Source organism: Marmota flaviventris, chromosome 1, assembly GCF_047511675.1.
Source record: "Marmota flaviventris isolate mMarFla1 chromosome 1, mMarFla1.hap1, whole genome shotgun sequence".
In the NCBI taxonomy this organism is placed as follows: domain Eukaryota; kingdom Metazoa; phylum Chordata; class Mammalia; order Rodentia; family Sciuridae; genus Marmota; species Marmota flaviventris.
This window is the reverse complement of record NC_092498.1, coordinates 14,335,384-14,346,512: the sequence shown is the minus strand read 5'-3', so window position 1 is coordinate 14,346,512 and position 11,129 is coordinate 14,335,384. Positions and strand designations below refer to the sequence as shown.

Below are 11,129 nucleotides of genomic sequence, written 5' to 3'. Positions count from 1 at the left end.
TCACAACAAACGCATTGGCAAAAATCATACACCAGAAGGAAGACAAGGCTCAAAAGGGCCAGGTTGACAAAGACAACCCAAGAGTGACTTTCTTGGATACCAGGAAGTAAATCCCTAAGGATAAGAAGCCAGAGTACAGCAGGCTTAGCACTTTATGCTCTATAGTTCACCTGCCAGCCAGATGATCTTCTGAAAATTTAAATCATTTTACTTCACTTTCCTGCTCAAAACTACCCAATGGATTCCTAACGCATTTAGAATACAACCCAAATTGTAACCTTGGTCTAAAAGATCTGATATGAACCAGACCTCCCTTTCTTGCTATTCTCATCTTCTTTCACCCCATTCTCTGCTGTATTTTCTCGCTATTTTTTTCACTAGCTTTCTTGTGCTAATGTGTGAGCTTTATGATTTGCATGCCATTTAACCAGACCTGTACCTATATTTTATAGAGCTGGAAATCAGGAGTTCTTCTTTGGACACCTGACCTGATAAAAGCCTAGGGGCAACCTGTGCATCAGTGGTCTGTGTGTTGGAATAAAGATGTCAAGATCATTCAATGGGGGAAAGAATAGTCTTTTCAACAAATGGTGGTAGGAAAACTGGTTAACCATATGTAAATCAATACATTTTATCCCTACTTCATAGTATTTTTAAAAATTAACTCAAAATATATCAAAGATCTAGGTGTAAGAGCTAAAACTATACATTTCTTAGAAAATATAGGTATAATCTTCACAACTTTGGACTAAGCAGTGTTTTTTAAATATGATGCCCAAAATTTAACCAACCAAAGAAAATACAGATGACTAGAACTTGCCAAAATTAAAAACTTTTGTTTGTCAAAGGCCACTATCAACAGTGCAAAGAGACAACTAACTCACCAAGTAGGAGAAAATAGTTCCTTATCTATCATATATCTCTTAAGAGTTTAGCATATAGAATATATAACTAACTCTTACAACTTGGCAGTAAAAAAAACCCCAATTTAAAAATGGGCAAAGAATTTGAATAGAAATTTCTCCAGAGAAGATAAATAAATGACCACTCAACACATGAAAAAATGTTTAACATGCCAATTAAAACAGCAACGATATACCAACTCACACTCTTGAGGATGGCAATAATTAAAAACAACCAGAAAATAATAAATGTTGACAAGGATGTGGAGAAAAGGAGCCTTCATACTTCACTAGTAGTAATGAAAAATGGTGTGGCCATGATGAAAATCGATTTAACCATTTATAAGAAAGTTAAATTGAATTCACCATGTGAATTCAGCAGGTCCACTTCTAGGTATGTATCAAAGAGAACTGAAAACATGTTCACACAAAATTTGCACATGAATATTCTTCTTAGCATTACTATTAATAGAAAGAAATACAACACAAATGATCAACTGCCGAATGTAATGTATCCATATAATGGAATACTATCCAGCCATAAAAAGAATGAAATACTGATGCATTCTACAACATGACTTAACTAGGTAACTTTTTTTATTTGCAGTGCTGGGAATTGAACCCAGGGCCTCACACATTCTAGGCAAGAGCTCTGCCACTGAGTTATACCCACAGCCCTAGAAAACATTTTGCCAAATGAAAGAAGTCAAATGTGTAAAGCTATATGTTATATGATTCTTTTTATATAAAATGTTCATAATATCATAATAGATAAATAAATAAGAGCAGAAAATAGATTAGTGGTTGCTAGTGATTGAGAGGAGGAAAAAACAGGAAACAATTGCTAAAGGGTACAGGATCTCTTTTTGGTGTGATAAAATGTTCTGGAGTTAGATAGTGGTGATGGTTGCATAACTTTATGAATATGTGAAAACCCACTGAATTGTGGAAATGTTATAATGGCGTATGTTATGTAAATTTTATGTTAAATGTCCAAAATAAAAAATGCCTAGGGAGCTGGATGCGGTGGCACATGCCTATAATCTCAGTGGCTTGGGAGACTGAGGCACGAGGATTGCTGTTTTTGTTACTATCGCTCTATAGTATAGTTTAAGGTGTGGTATAATGATGCCACCTGCTTTACTCTTCTTACTAAGGATTGCTTTAGCTATTCTGGGTCTCTTATTTTTCCAGATGAATTTCATGATGGCTTTTTCTGTTTCTATGAGGAATTTCATTGGGATTTTGATTGGAATTGCCACCTCACTCCAGTCAGAATGGCAGCTATTAAGAATATAAACAACAACAGGTGTTGGCGAGGATGTGGGGGAAAAGGCACATTTATACATTATTGATAGGACTGTAAATTAGTACAGCCAATATGGAAAGCAGTATGGAGATTCCTTAGAAAACTGGGCATGGAACCACCATTTGACCCAGCTATCCCACTCCTCGGTCTATACCTAAAGGACTTAAAAACAGCATACTACAGGGACACAGACACATCAATGTTTATAGCAGCACAATTCACAGTAGCTAAACTGTGGAACCAACCTAGATGCCCTTCAGTAGATGAATGGATAAATAAAATGTGGTATATATGCACAATGGAATATTACTCAGCAATAAAAGAGAATGAAATCAAGGCATTTGTAGGTAAATGAATGGAGTTGGAGGATATAATGCTAAGTGAAGTTAGCCAATCCAAAAAACCAAATGCTGAATATTTTCTTTGATATAAGGAGGTTGATTCATAGTGGAATTGGGAGGAGGGACATGGGAAGATTAGATTAACTCTAGATAGGGTAAAGTGGGAGGGGAAGGGAGGGGGGCACTGGGGTAGAAAAGGGTGGAATGAAGTGGACATCATTACCCTAAGAACATGTATAAAGACACAAATGGTGTGAATATACTTTGTATACAGAGATATGAAAAACTGTGCTTTATATATGTAATATGAATTGTAATGCATTCTGCTGTCATATATAATAAATTAGAATAAAAAATTAAAAACAAAAGAATTTTGTCCAAAGCAACAAACTTTGTCAAAATTTTAATACACTTAATTACTTTTACCAGACTGAACTTTGTAGTAATTTTAAGTGAGACTCATAAAATTTATTTCCTAGAAAACTTTTGCAACTTTATATGTATATGTATGTATATGTGTGTATATATATATATATATATATATATATATATATATATATATATATTTAATTTTTTATTTTTATATACATTCAGGTTTTGCTTTCACTATCCTTTGCCATATTCTGGAAAAATCAGATAATTTAGTTTAGGATAAAACTAGCCTCCTCATTTCTTTGATAAACAAAAGCACATTCCATAAACAAATCTATGAAATAAAACTTTCTCTATATACACATGTCCTACTTGGTTCTGTTTCTCTGGAGAACCCTAATGTGTACAAAGCTGTTATTCAAACTCATAGTAAAAAATCTAAATAAAGAGTTTATTTTGAAAAAACAACAACAACTAATGAGTGAATTTAGAGAATTCCTAGATATAGGGTCATAAACAAAAATCAATTGTATATTTAAATACTATAGAAAACAACTGGAAAATGAAATTTTTAAAATTATATTTATAATAATATTAAAAACCTAAAATACTTAGAAATAAACAAAAGATATATAAAACCGCTATTGTAAAAATTGAAAAACTTTGCTGAGACAAAGTTTAAAAAACCTAGATAAATCAGGAAACATACTATATTCGTGGGTTGACTGATTCAGTATTGTTAAAGTATCAGTTCTCCTCCAAATACATCTATAGATTCAATGAAATCACAATTTTATAATTCCACTAGATTTCTTTTTCAATTGATAGACTCATTCTAAAATTTATATGAAAGCAAAAAAAAAAAAGTTGGGGGGGGATGTCTAGAATATCCAAAGGAAATTTGCAAAAGCACAACAAAGTTGGAGAACTAACATTAGTTGACTTCAGCTTTTAAAATAAATCTAAAAGAATGAAGGCATTGAACTGCTGGGAAAAGGTTCAACAAATAGAAAAGCAGAACTGAAGAGAAATCCCAGAAACAGACTCACACTTACTTATTTGATTTTTTACAAAGATGACAGATCAAAGGAAAATCTTTTCAACAAATTGTGCTAGAACAATTGAACATCAATATGGAAAAAAGTGACTCTTAACGCCTACCTCAAATCATACACAAAAAAGAATTCTAGATTGATTATAAACCCAAACACAAAAATTAAAACTATAAAGCACCAGAAGAAGACATAAGAGAATATCTTCATGACTTGTAGGTAAGCAAAAGTTCTTAGAAAAACACAGACTTACCTGGCCATAAAAGAACAGATTGATAAATTTAGACAATAAAAATTTAAGGTGGCAGCCGCAGAGAGGAGGCCCTGGCTCCCACACCAAGGAGAAGCATGAGCTGATCCAGAAGTCCAAACTAGCCAAGCAGCCCAGGCACTATGATGACATGGCCACCTGCACGAAGTCCACGACCCAGCAGAGCTCTCCACTGGGGAGCACAACCTGTTCTCAAGTGGCCTACAAGAACGTGGTCAGGGGCTGCAGGCAGGTATGCCTGGAGGATCATCTTCAGCATTGAGCAGAAAACTCACACCTTTAACAAGAATTTGCAGCTGATTAGGACTATTGGGAGAAAGTGGAGTCGGAACTGAGATTTATATGCACCTTGGTCCCAGAATTATTGGGTAAGTATTAATAGCCAATGTAATTAATCCAGAGACTAATGTCTTCTATCTGAAAATGAAGGGAAATCACTTCTGTACCTTGTTGAAGTGATGATCAGAAACAGGCAGTAGATAATTCCTAAGGAGCTTACCAAGAGGCATTTGACATAAACAAAAAAGAGGTACAAGCACACACCCAGTCTGCCTCAGGCTGGCTCTTAACTTTGCTGGGTTTTACTGTGAGATCCCTAAAAACCCAGAGCTTTCCTGAACAGTAGGTAAAATTGACATTTTTTTTTTTTTTGTACCAGGGATTGAACTCAGAGGCACTCAACCACTGAGCCACATCCCCAGCCCTATTTTTTTTTGTTGTTGTTTTTTAGAGACAGGGTCTCACTGAGTTGCTTAACACCTCGCCTTTGCTGAGGCTGGCTCACAATCCTCCTGCCTTAGCCTCCAGAGCTGCTGGGATTACAGGTGTGCACCACCATGCCTGGCTGCATCAATTTTTGATGAGTCCTTTGCAGAACTTGATAAACTGAAGACTCATACAAGGAGAGCATCCTTGTTATGCAGTTGCTTAGAGACAACTTAACATTTTGGATATCGGACAGAGAAGGAGAAGATTGTGACAGAAGGGGCCAAAAACTACAAACAGGCTGTCATCCTTCCCTTTAAGAAATCTTTTTACACATCTCCATTCCTTATTCTGCTTGGATTTCCTCAAGCAAAGAAACCCATTCATGTATGGAATCAACTGTTCATAGCCTTTTCACACTGCCGCTTTGAGTAAAAGCCATTCCTTGATTTGTTTGTCTTAGCTTTCCTGGTATGCAGTTACTGCAGTAGGTAAGTATTAATAGCTTCATTTCATATAAACATAAGTAACTTCTAAAAACTTAGTCGAGAATTAAAAATCTGTCTGGTATTTAAGTAATCTGAACCAGTTCTTCAATGACTGTGCTTTATATTACTGTGAAGATAAGAAAATGTATTTAATTATAATTTAAAGAGTGTTCTAGCCAGGTATGGTGGCACACGCTTGTAATCCCAGCAATTCAGGGAGGCTGAGGCAGGAGAATTGCAAGTTGGAGAACAATCTTCGCAACTTAGTGAGACCCGAAGTAACTTATCAAGACCTTGTCTCAAAAAATAAAAAGGGCTGGGGTTGTGGTTAAGCACCCCTGGGTTTAATCTCCATTACCAAAAATAAATTAAATAATATTGTTGTATATAACTTCTTAATTTCTACATTCCCTTCCTTATTTAGTTTGAATGGGAAAGCACTTGACATTTCTGGGCCAGGGGTCACAAAGTGAAATGCCTCCTGTATAGCACATATTATGGGAGGTTGCATTTGTCTGTGAAAACAGGAAGTTTCCTTTTTCATTGTTCATTTGTTTAAGTTGACAACTTCCCTTCCCATTAAAAATTCACTTATGGGCTGGGGACATGGCTCAAGCGGTAGCGTGCTCATCTGGCATACGTGAGGCACTGGGTTCGATCCTCAGCACCACATAAAAATAAAATAAAGATATCGTGTCCACCTAAAGCTAAAAAATAAGTATTTAAAAAAAATTCACTTATCAGTTGGGTGCTGTGGTGCATGCCTGCAATCCCAGGGGCTCGGGAGGCTAAGGCAGGAGAATTGTAAGTTCAAAACCAGCCTCAGCAAAAGTGCAGCACTAAGCAACTCAGTGAGAACCTGTCTCTAAATAAAATGCAAAACAGGGCTGGGGATGTGGCTCAGTGGTCAAGGGCCCCTGAGTTCAGTTCCTGGTACCCCCCACAAAAATTCACTTATGCCTCCTGCCTTTGTAGTTCTGGTATTCATTTTATTATGTAATTAAAGTAGTACGTTGCTGCCAGAATACAAGCATTGTTTTTGGCAAATTAAAGTGCATGTCAATTCTTAATATACCGGAAAGGGGAAATAAAAGTACACAAGTCCAAATTTAAAACTTTAGTAATTTTCTACACAGATTTGTACACATGTGAGAGGGTGTCCCGTTTGTCTAATCATTATTCTTTACAGAGTTGGACCACTATTGTGCATTCCTAACCATCGGCTGTAGTCCCAAAAAAAGCCTTGTGAAAAAGTTATGCCCTGTGTAACAGCAGAGTAACATAAAATAAAATTACATTTTATAAACCATTTACTATTGCTTTGTAACAATTGCATTCCCAGCCAGATGAATTTACTACTTTGTGAAGTATATTGATACTCCCTTCTTCTATTATATAAAATGTAATAGTGGTACATATATTTCTGCTTTGTGGTACACTTGTCTGGGAATTCCTGAAAATGTGTAAAATTGGACTACAACTTCTTAGTATTTTACTATAGATCAGTCTCATGGTCCTTCACTTCCTCAAATGTAATGGAACCTGGCTAAGTGTTATGGATAAAGTGGACATTTTAAAATAAAAAATTAAAACTTCTGTTCATCAAAAATGAATAATCAGGCCGTAGACTTAGAGAATATAGTCACAAATATATTAACTCACAAATATTATAACTCTTATAACAATATTAAAAAGATAAACAGTACAATTTTTAAAATCGCAAGAGACTTGGATACTTTATAAGAATGTGATTAAAAAGCACACAAAAAGCATCCTCCTCATCAGTAGTCATGAAGGAAATGTAAATTGAAGCTACAATGAAATACCATTATACTCCTATCTACACGGCTGATTCTTAACAAGAAGATCAAAGGTTGGCAATGATGTGAGCAACCATAACTTGAATTCTTATACGTCGAACAGTGTAAATGGAATAAACCTTTGAAAAAGGGTATGGCAGCTTCTTATAATTTCCTGTATCTGGATGTAAGTATGTACATCAGCAGCTATACCAAGGGCCATGGACTGAAACAATGAGCCAGAATAAATATTTCCTCCTTTTAAGTTATTTATCTTAGATATTTTGTCATAGTGATAGAAAGCTAACTAACATACCTACTACTCTTCTGGACAATACCAGGATCTTAGAATGTTTTTATCTTTAATTATAAGTAACATCAGTAACTATGTAAGTATGTACATTCAGATACAGAAAATTGTGGGGGTAAAGTGAGAGGGTAAAGGTGATTAAAAGAGAGTTCTGAGTCTCAACTTTAGTATTTAGAGGTCACAGAAAAGAAAAAGTGCCGAGATAGCTCAGTTGGTAGAGTTCTTGCCTTGCACTCACAAGGCCCTGGGTTCAATCCCCAGCACCACCACCAAAAAAAAAAAAAAAAAAAAAAAAGTGAGAAAGGAAACAATACATCAGTAAAAAAAATAAGAGTATAGAGGCTGGGTTGTGACTCAGCAATAGAATGCTCGCCTAGCACGTGCGGGGCACTGAGTTCAATCCTCAGCATCACATAAAAATAAATAAAATATAGGTATTGTATCAACTACAACTAAAAAAAATATTTAAAAAAATTAAAAAATAAAACTATAATGTCATGGATGCCAAGAGAATAAAGTATACTGAGCTTTCTGTTCCTAAGAATGTCTTTGTATCTTTTTTGGCTTAATATCTGTTTTGTTTGATGTTATCCTTAAGTTACTTCTGGTCAGTAATAAGCTAGAAAATTTGTTTTCCATCATTTTATTTTCAATTGTTTGTATACCTATAACTTAGGTATGTCTCCAAAGTGACATGAAGCTTTTTTAAAAAGCAAACTGAGAATATCTGCTTTTATCTGATTATTTGAATCCATTTTATTTATTGTCATACTAATCAATTGGATATGATATTATTTGGGGTTTATTTTTACTTCCTTTTAAGTGATAGCTTATTTTTTCTTATATTATGTGGAAATAATTAATTTTTACCTCCAATTTTTATCCTAGTTATTGTTCTTAGAAGATTCCTATAAATTTTTAACATATGCACTTGGTTAGCATGCACAGGGCCCTGGATTCAACCCCCAGCACCACATACATGCACAAAATTTATATATTATAAATATATATTTAATGAAGTATAAAGTTAATCATACCTCTACTATTATGGTTTGGATCTTAAATGTCCCCCCAAAATTGGTGTGTCAAAGGCTTGGTTCCCAGCCTATGGCACTATTGGGAAGTTGTGGAAACTTTAGTAGGAGATAGGACCTAGAGGAAGGAAGTGAGATCACTGGGGGCATGCCCATGGAGGGGACTGGGACTCTGGCACCTCCTTTCTCTCTTTGCTTTCCTCTACCATGTACTTCTACCATCATGTACTGCCTCGCCACAGGCCTAAAAGCTGCTGTCCCAAGCAACCATGGATTGAAACATCTGAAACAATGAGCCAGAATAAATATTTCCTCCTTTTAAGTTATTTATCTTAGATATTTTGTCATAGTGACAGAAAGCTAACTAACATACCTACTACTCTTCTGGACAATACCAGGATCTTAGAATGTTTTTATCTTTAATTATAAGTAACATCGTAACAAAATGGTGCAGTAAGTTCCTGTAAAAATCCTATCCTCCATAAAAGCAATTAGAACTTCAGCAAAAAAGAAATGTCAAAATAAACTTCTTCAGAATTCTGGAAATTAGCCAAGACCTTGCTGCAATCAAGGAAATTTATAAGAATAGTGAGTTTTGTGACATTTTAATTTTCTCTATTCTCATTCTTTTTCCCAGTTCTGCAGTAGCCCTGAAAACAGCTTGTAACCATGAAACAAGCTTCCTAGTAGTAGAACTAGGTTGGGATTCCTTCAAAACCTTATTCCCTGATAATGACCTTTGACATATCTCATGGTTCCCTATGGAACACTACTCAAAAAGTAGTCTTTATTTAACCTGACTCAATATTCACCCCGTGTATATAGCCTTTTCCCTGTGTGTATTGGTTCAGAACAATCAGAAGCTACTATTTAACACTGAGCTGCCTATGGCAGTGAATAATGTTGGAGCTCACAATAGGCTAACTAAAAAACTTTGAAAAGCTCTAATGCACTTCTTGTAGTCTGGAAGGATGTAGTCCTGCCTAGGGCTGTGCGCGTATCCCTATGTGTACATGTTCAGGAAAGACTTGAGATTCTCCTAAATTCTCATCTTTGGCTAACCTTAAAGCATTGTGCAAGAATGAATTGAAGATTTAGGAGGAGTTGAAAACTGCCCAGCTGAGAGTTAAAATCATGTCTTCATGTCTTTATATTTGAACAGAGCCGCTAAGCAAAGAATATTCAATAGAAACCCTCTCCAAGGAGGCTCAGATGTTGGACGTACTAAGTAAAGACTTTAAATCAGTTAATTTAAATATATTCAAAGAAATCATGTCTAAAGGCCTTTAGAGAAAGTATGAGAATTACCAAATATAGAATGTCAATAAGATGATACAAATTACAAAAAAGAAACAAATAGAAATGCTGGAGTTGCAAAGCGCAGTAACTGAGATGAAATTTAAAAAAATATGTATTTTTTTAGTTGTTAATGGACCTTTATTTAATTTATTTATACATGGTGCTGAACATCGAACCCAGTGAGTCACACATGCTAGGCAAGTACTTTGCCACTGAGCCACAACCCCAACCCCTTCACCTCTTTTGTTAGATTGATTCCCCAAATATTTTATTTTCTTTGAGGCTGTTGTGAATGGGATAGTTTTCCTAATTTCTCTTTCAGTTGATTCATGACTTACATGTAGAATAAGAATTGACTTATAGGTGTGAATTTCATATCCTGCTACATTGCTGAATTCATTTATGAGTTTAAGAAGCTTTCTGGTGGAGTTTTTTTGGGACTTCTAAATACAGAATTATGTCATCAGCAAATAGGGATAGTTTGAGTTCCTCTTTTCCTACTTGTATCCCTTTAATTTCTTTTGTCTAATTGATCTGGCTAGAGTTTCTAGGACTATGTTGAAGAGAAGTGGTGATAGAGGGCATCCTTGTTCCTGTTTTTAAGAGGGAATGCTTTCAGTTTTTCTCTGTCTAAAATGATGTTGGCCTTAGATTTAGCATGTATACCTTTTATAATGTTGAGGTATATTCCTACTGACCGTAGTTTTTCTAGTGTTTTGAACACAAATGGATGCTGTATTTTGTTAAATTCTTTTTCTGCATCTATGAGATAATCATGATGTGATTTTTGTCTTTAAGTCTTTCGATGTGATGAATTACATTTATTGATTTCTGTATGTTGAACCAGTCTTGCATCCCCAGGATGAACCCCACTTGATCATGATGCATTATCTTTTTAATATGTTTTTGTATGCGATTTGCCAGTATTTTATTGAGAATTTTTACATCTATGGTCACCTGAAATTTTCTTTCCTTGATGTGTCTTTGTCTGGATTTGGTATCAGGGTGATACTAACTTCATAGAATGAGTTTGGAAGTGTTCTCTCCTTTTCATGGAATAATTTGAGGAGGATTGGTGTAGTTCTTCTTTGAATGTCTGTTAGAACTCGGCTGAGCATATGTCTGATCCTGGGCTTTTCTTTCTTGGTAAGCATTTGATGGCATCTTCAATTTCATTGGTTGAAATTGATCTGTTTAAATTTTCTATGTCCTTGTCCTTCTAGGTCATATGTCTCTAGAAATTTGTT

At 35.2% G+C, this 11,129-nt stretch overlaps 1 pseudogene; it reads left to right on the top strand.

Moving 5' to 3' along the window:
- The first annotated feature begins 1,117 nt into the window (after positions 1-1,117).
- LOC114105628 (14-3-3 protein theta-like) lies at positions 1,118-5,272 on the top strand (annotated as a pseudogene).
- The last annotated feature ends 5,857 nt before the right edge of the window (positions 5,273-11,129 follow it).